The sequence below is a fragment of the Schistocerca gregaria genome, chromosome 1, assembly GCF_023897955.1.
Source record: "Schistocerca gregaria isolate iqSchGreg1 chromosome 1, iqSchGreg1.2, whole genome shotgun sequence".
Taxonomy (NCBI): domain Eukaryota; kingdom Metazoa; phylum Arthropoda; class Insecta; order Orthoptera; family Acrididae; genus Schistocerca; species Schistocerca gregaria.
Window position 1 is genome coordinate 349,250,068 of NC_064920.1, and position 6,620 is coordinate 349,256,687.

Below are 6,620 nucleotides of genomic sequence, written 5' to 3' on the forward strand. Positions count from 1 at the left end.
AGTGAAGTAAAATCGAAAGAAGACAAAAGATTTCTGGTCAGATGAGTACAAGGTAATATAAACAGCAGCATAATTCGTTATGAATAGGAATTCAGAGAAGAGAGTGACTTATTGTGAACAGTTCAGTGACAGGGCTGTTTTCATCAGATTCGACAGCAAACCGACACCGACAACAACACTTCAGCTATGTAGGATGACCTCGCAAGCAGGAGATTGAGAAATTATACGAGGATGTTGAAAGAGTACTCAGTACGTAAAGGAAGATGAAAATCTAATGGTCATGGAGGACAGGAATCGGGTTGTAGGGGAAGGAGTAGAAGAAAATGTTACGGGAGAATATCGGCTTCGTTGTAGGAATGAGAGAGGAAAAAGACTAATTGAGTTCTACATTAAACTTCAGCTAGTCATAGCGAATACTCATTTCAAGAATCACAAGAGGAGGTGGCACTCTTCGAAAAGGCCGGAAGATACAGGAAGATCCGAAATCAGATACTAGATGGTAAGGCGTACCCACGGGCAGATATAGACTCATATTACAATTTAATAGCAGTTAAGAGAGGCTGAAGATTAAAAGACTAGTCAGAAAGAATCATTGACCAAAGAAGTGCTACACGGAAATAGTAAGGAATGAAGAGGTACTCTTGAACTTCTCTGTGGCTGTATATACTGCGATTTAGTTACTGCGATAAGGAATATCTCAGTAGGCAGTTCAGCTGAAGAGGAATGGACATCCCTAAAAATGGCAATCACAGAAGATGGAAAGAAAACTGTAGGTACAAAGAAGGTAACTGCGAAGAAACCACGGGTAACAGTAGAAATACTTTAGTTGATCGATGAAGGAAGGAAGTACAAAAATGTTCAGGGAAATTTAGGAATACAGCAACACAAGTCACTTAGGAATGAAATAAATAAGAAGTGCAGGGAAGTTAATGCAAAACGGCTGCATGAAAAATTGGGAAGAAATCGAAAAATAAGTGATTTTCGGAAGGACTGACTCAACATACAGAAAAGTGAAAGCAGTATTCGGGGTAAAAGCAAGGGCGGTAACATTAAGAGTACAATGATAATTCCACAGATAAATGCAGAGGAGTGATCGGATAGGTGTAGAGAGAGCATTCAATTCCTCTATGAGGATGAGGACTTGTCTGATGACGTTATAGAAGAAGAAACAGGAATAGATACAGAAGTGGCAGAGGACCCACTATTTGAATCATAATGTAAAAGAGCTTTGGAACACCTAACATCAAATAGGGCAGCGTGGATAGATAACATTCCATCGGAATTGCTAAAGTCATATGAAAAAGTGGCAACAAAACGACTATTCACGTTGGTGTGTAGAATATACGAGTCTGGCGATATACTATCTAAGTTTCGAGGAACATCATCCACACAATTCCAAAGATTGCAAGATCTTGAAACTGCGAGAATTAACAGCTCATGCATCCAAGTTGCTGACAAGTATAACGTACAGAAGAATGGAAAGGAAAATAGGATGTTTTACATGACGATCAGTTTGGTTTTACCAAAGGAAAGGCAGCGGAGAGACTGTTCTGACATTGCGGTTGATAATACAAACAAGACTAAACAAAAATCAAGACTCGTTCACAGGAATTGTCGACGCGTAAAAAGCGCTCGACGATGTTAAATGGTGCAAGATGTTAGAAATTCTCGGGAAAATAGCGTATGCTTTAGGGAAATACGAGTAATATACTATGTGTACAAGAACCAAGGGAGAACAATAAGACTGGAAGACCAAGAACGAATTGTTCAGATTAAAAGGTTGCAAGACAGTGATGCACTCTTTCGCCCCTGCTGTTCAACATCTACAGCGAAGAAGCAATGACGGAAATAAAAGAAAGTTTCAAGAGTGAGATTAAAATTCAAGCTGTGGGGATATCACTGATAAGAACTTCTGATGACATTGCTATCCTACGTGATAGTGGAGAAGAATTACAGGACGTGTTGAATGGAATGAACAGTCTAATGAGCACAAACATGAATTGAAAGTAAATCGAGGAAATACTTGAGTAATGATAGGTAGAAAAAATGAGAATAGAGAGAAACTTATCATTATTGGTGATCACGAAGCAGATGAAGTTAAGGAAATCTGCTAGCTACGCAGCGAAATAACCCATGATGGACGGAGCAAAGACATAAAGAGCAGACTACTTCTGGCAAAAAGGTCACTCCCGGCCAAGAGAAGTCTGTTAGTATCAAACATAAGCCATAATTTGAGGAAGAAATTTCTGAGAGTGTGCGTTTGGAACACAGAATTGTATGGTAGTTAAACACGGATTGTGGGGAAATCGAAATAGAAGAGAATCGAAGTTTTCCGGATACGGTGTAGAGACAAATGTTGAAAATTAGGTGGACTGATGAGGTAAGGAATGAGGAGGTCCTCCGCAGAATGGGAGAGGAAAAGAATATACGTAAAAGACTGATAAGAAGAAGAGACAGGACAACAGAACATCCGTTCAGACATGAGGGAATAATTGCCGTAGTACTAGGGGGAACTGTAGAGGACAAATAACTGAGGACGCAGGTTGCTAGTGCTACTCTGAGATGAGGAGGCTGGCATTGGAGAGGAATTCGTGTCGAGCTGTGTCATATCAATCGGAAGACTGGCGAATAATAATAATAAACGACAATAATGACTGGTTGGACCCAAACAAAGCAGCAACACCCCACACAAAGACCTGCGCTCATCTACAGAAAAATTATGCAGCTGGTGGGCAGTGACGGTGTGGTGCAGTACGAATTGCTTCCCCGAGGTGTAACCATCACTGCTGACATTTGTTGTCAAGAGCTGAGACGGGTTGCAAACGCAGCCGCAGAACAACGACCAGGAAGACTGCGTGAAGTGATGTCACTCCTCGATACTGAGCGTCCGGCTTCTGCTAGACCACGCCTGGCCAAGATTCGCACACTGCGTCACAGCCGAGTCTGCTGAGCGCTCCGTCCCCTCCAACCACTGCGTTATTCCAAGCACGAGCGCGACTGAGGCGACATTGTTCCAAAGGCTGCATACACGGGAAACTTAGCAAGGCATGTCTGCAGTACAGTGTGTCTACTTGTGAGAGGCTAATACTGCGGCGTACTTTCATAAAAAGGATTATATCACTATGTATACAAGCTAGAAATGTTAACGGAATTTAAGCGCTTGTATAAAAAGTTAACTTTGTACTTTTCCGCAAAAACAATAACTTTGGAACTTAACTGAATAAGTGCATTTGACAGTGGTAACACTGTGGGTGAAACTACAAAAAGCTTTAAATACAGGCATTTGACATTACGTTGTAATGTTTATAAATTAATACACATTACGATTTTGGAATGTGCAGTGTATCTGGAATTATGATACAAACACGTGGTCTTACGGAAATTCAAATCTTTTAAACCTAGCCGTTGTCTAGACTTCTCTCAATTTCATAACAGAAAAAAAAATCATTCGCGTACATTCGTTGAAGCAAACAATGAAATAACTTCAGCGACTTGCTTGTGTCGTCGAGAATAGTGCAGTTGGGTTAACATTTGATAACGCCTTGTGAACTGCTGGACTGGACAAACAGTAGTTTAAGCAGGCTACTACACTGTACGTCTATCAGCTCAAGTTGGAGTTAATGAGGAAGTTCATCAGCAGTCATAAGCGAGTACAGTCTGACACATAAATCAAAATCAGTCTTCCACACGCAAAGTCTTGGAACCTACTCGAAAACTCATGATGAAATTTTTCAATTATTGAGAGGTAGTCAGTCATGTCTGGTGCACAAAATAGCTGTCTTGAACTGATTTTTTAACGGATTAATTTTTGTTTTATAGCTTCAATTTTCTCCCCCACGTCTGTTACCGAATTATTTTCCCCCTTGCATTTAAAGACTAAATGTAATCAAATAATCGGTGACGTCGACCACAAAACATTTTCTCAGTACTCTAATTACGCTTAACTCAATTTTTCCTTAATGAGCGCCTTAAGCTCAGACAGCCGGCCGCGGTGGTCTAGCGGTTCCAGGCGCTCAGTCCGGAACCGCGCGACTGCTACGGTCGCAGGTTCGAATCCTGCCTAGGGCATGGATGTGTGTGATGTCCTTAGGTTAGTTAGGTTTAAGTAGTTCTACGTTCTAGGGGACTGATCACCACAGATGTTAAGTCCCATAGTGCTCAGAGCCATTTGAATCATTTTTTTAAGCTCAGACAGCATTCACTCTCATTCATCAGAACACAAGTGTGTCATATTGTCTTCGTGATTGGTTTTGTAATGATGTTGCAATGAACATTTTTCCAGCTCGTAATGATGTGACGGTGTCTTAAGCACTTTGCATGGCCCTCTGTCTGCACGAAAAGTAAAGGAATCCCCATTCAGCACTAAATGATGTGGCTCCTCCTCGCGAAACGTAGATCTAATTTAACAAAACTAGAGGCTAACTGTGACAAGCAGATAGCCCCCTCCGCACTTAGTGGCCGCGCGGTTTCGGGCGCCATGTCACGTATTGTGTGGCCTGTTCGGGTCCTCCCTCGGGCATGGTTGTGTGTGTTGTTCTTAGCATAAGTTAGTTTACGTTAGTTTAAGTACTGTGTAAGTATAGGGACCGATGACCTCAGCAGTTTTGTCATTTACAAATTCACGCACGCACACACACACACACACACACAAGTAGATCACCTCGCTCTAGCGGTGTCCGCCTGCAGCCTTCTCGTGTTCCTCCTCTCCCCTCCCCTCCATCTGACTGGCCGCTGCTTTGGCGTGCGGCCGGAGCGGTCGCGCTCCCGTAGTGCCGTTTGGCCAGGCCTGTGCTAGACTGACAAAAACACTATACACGAGTTGTATTGGGAGGTCTTTCCCCACCAACCTTATTCAGGTTCAACTGATGTCGCGCTTTCATGTTTTTACCTCTTCTACTCTGTCGAAAAACCTTCAAGGAACTTCCTTTACGGATGCAAATGCGCTCCGAACATGGTTCGGCGATTTCTTATCCGCAGAACCACATGATTTCTGCAGTCCCGCAATCTAGAAGTTTCCCCAGCGTTGGCAGACTGTTATAAATATTGAAGGAGAATATATTATTAATGATTAAGTTCTCTGTTACCGGTATCTGTAGTGTTTCTCTAACATATAGAAAAACGATATAAACTTATGCACCAACTCAATACATGATTTAGGAGACTGTCTGAGCAGTTCTCTTACATTATTTACAGCTGATGCTGTCATTTACCATCTGGTAAAGCCGTCAGAAAAACAAAACTGATTGCAAAATTATTTAGACACCATATCTCTATGGTGCTAAAAGTGCGTGTTCACTCCAAATAAGGAAGCATGTGAGGTTATCCACATTCTTACTGAAAGAAATACGTTCAGTTTCGGTTAAGTGATAAAGCACATAAATCTAAAAGCTGCCGATTCAACTAAATACCGAGGAATTACAGTTACGAACAATTTCAACTGGAAAGATTTGCGGGAAATGCAAACCAGGGACTGCGTTTTATTCACAGGAAACTTACAAGATGCTACAGTTGTACTAAAGAGACTGTCTACATTACGCTTGTTCATTCTCTGCTGGAAAAATTAGAAATTTGTGGTAAGATCTTATGGAACCAAACTGTTGAAATAACCTACGCATGCCCGAGGGAGGATTCGGGATTCGAACCTCCGACGAGGGGGCAGCGGAGGGGGGGGGGGGGGGGGGGGAGCGCAGACCTTGACAAGTCGCTGCTGCTATCAGGGGGGCTCTGCTGGATTACCTCAGTGCGATAGGCGATCATCAGATAGGATTGAGGGACGACATCGAAAAAATTTAAAGAGAGGCAGCTCGTTTTGTGTTGTAGCGAACTGGATGACTGACTGTCACTGATATGATAAGAGGGGTGGGGTGGAAATTATTAAAACAAAAAGGGATCTTTCCGTGGCGAGATCTCACTAAAAAATTTAAGTCCCTTACTTTCTTCTCTGAATATTTTATTGATGCTAACCTACATAGGCGAGAAGTAATCATCGTAAAAAGTAAGTAGTCATGACAACATATAGCGAAATAATTCAAACAGGAAATCCTAGGGACGTAACAGGACGGTTAAGCCCATATGATAATGCTCGGGAAACTTAAATGGGAATTCATATTTCACGCGAAACCTGGTTCGGTAAATTTAGTGAGCCTACACTAAAGGGAGAGAGTGAGACCACTACGGTGACAACATCGTAGACTTCGCGTAGAGATCGTGAGAATAAGAGCCCTTAGGGTGAGTACAGAGGCATATAAACGGTCGTTTTCCCCCTCACTCAATACTTTAATAGAACAGAGTAGTAAATAAATACTATTGTCCCTAAGAACATTCTGCCGTGTACTCAACAGCGGCTTTTACAATACATTATATAGATGTCTTTTTGGCCAAGCATGTGAAAGTTCATTGCAGTCGTCATCAGTGAGATCTTTTCTTTCTCGAGGATTTTGTACGTAACATCCGTTAGTGAAAATTTATTACTAGTGGTGTGTGTGTGTGTGTGTGTGTGTGTGTGTGTGTGTGTGTAGATGTACTTCTGGCTAGACGTCATCTTTCTTGTATACAGAACGGAATACAGGCAATATTTGAATTTGCAGAGAGTTGGTGTACCCAGTAGTAACCTCCCTTGT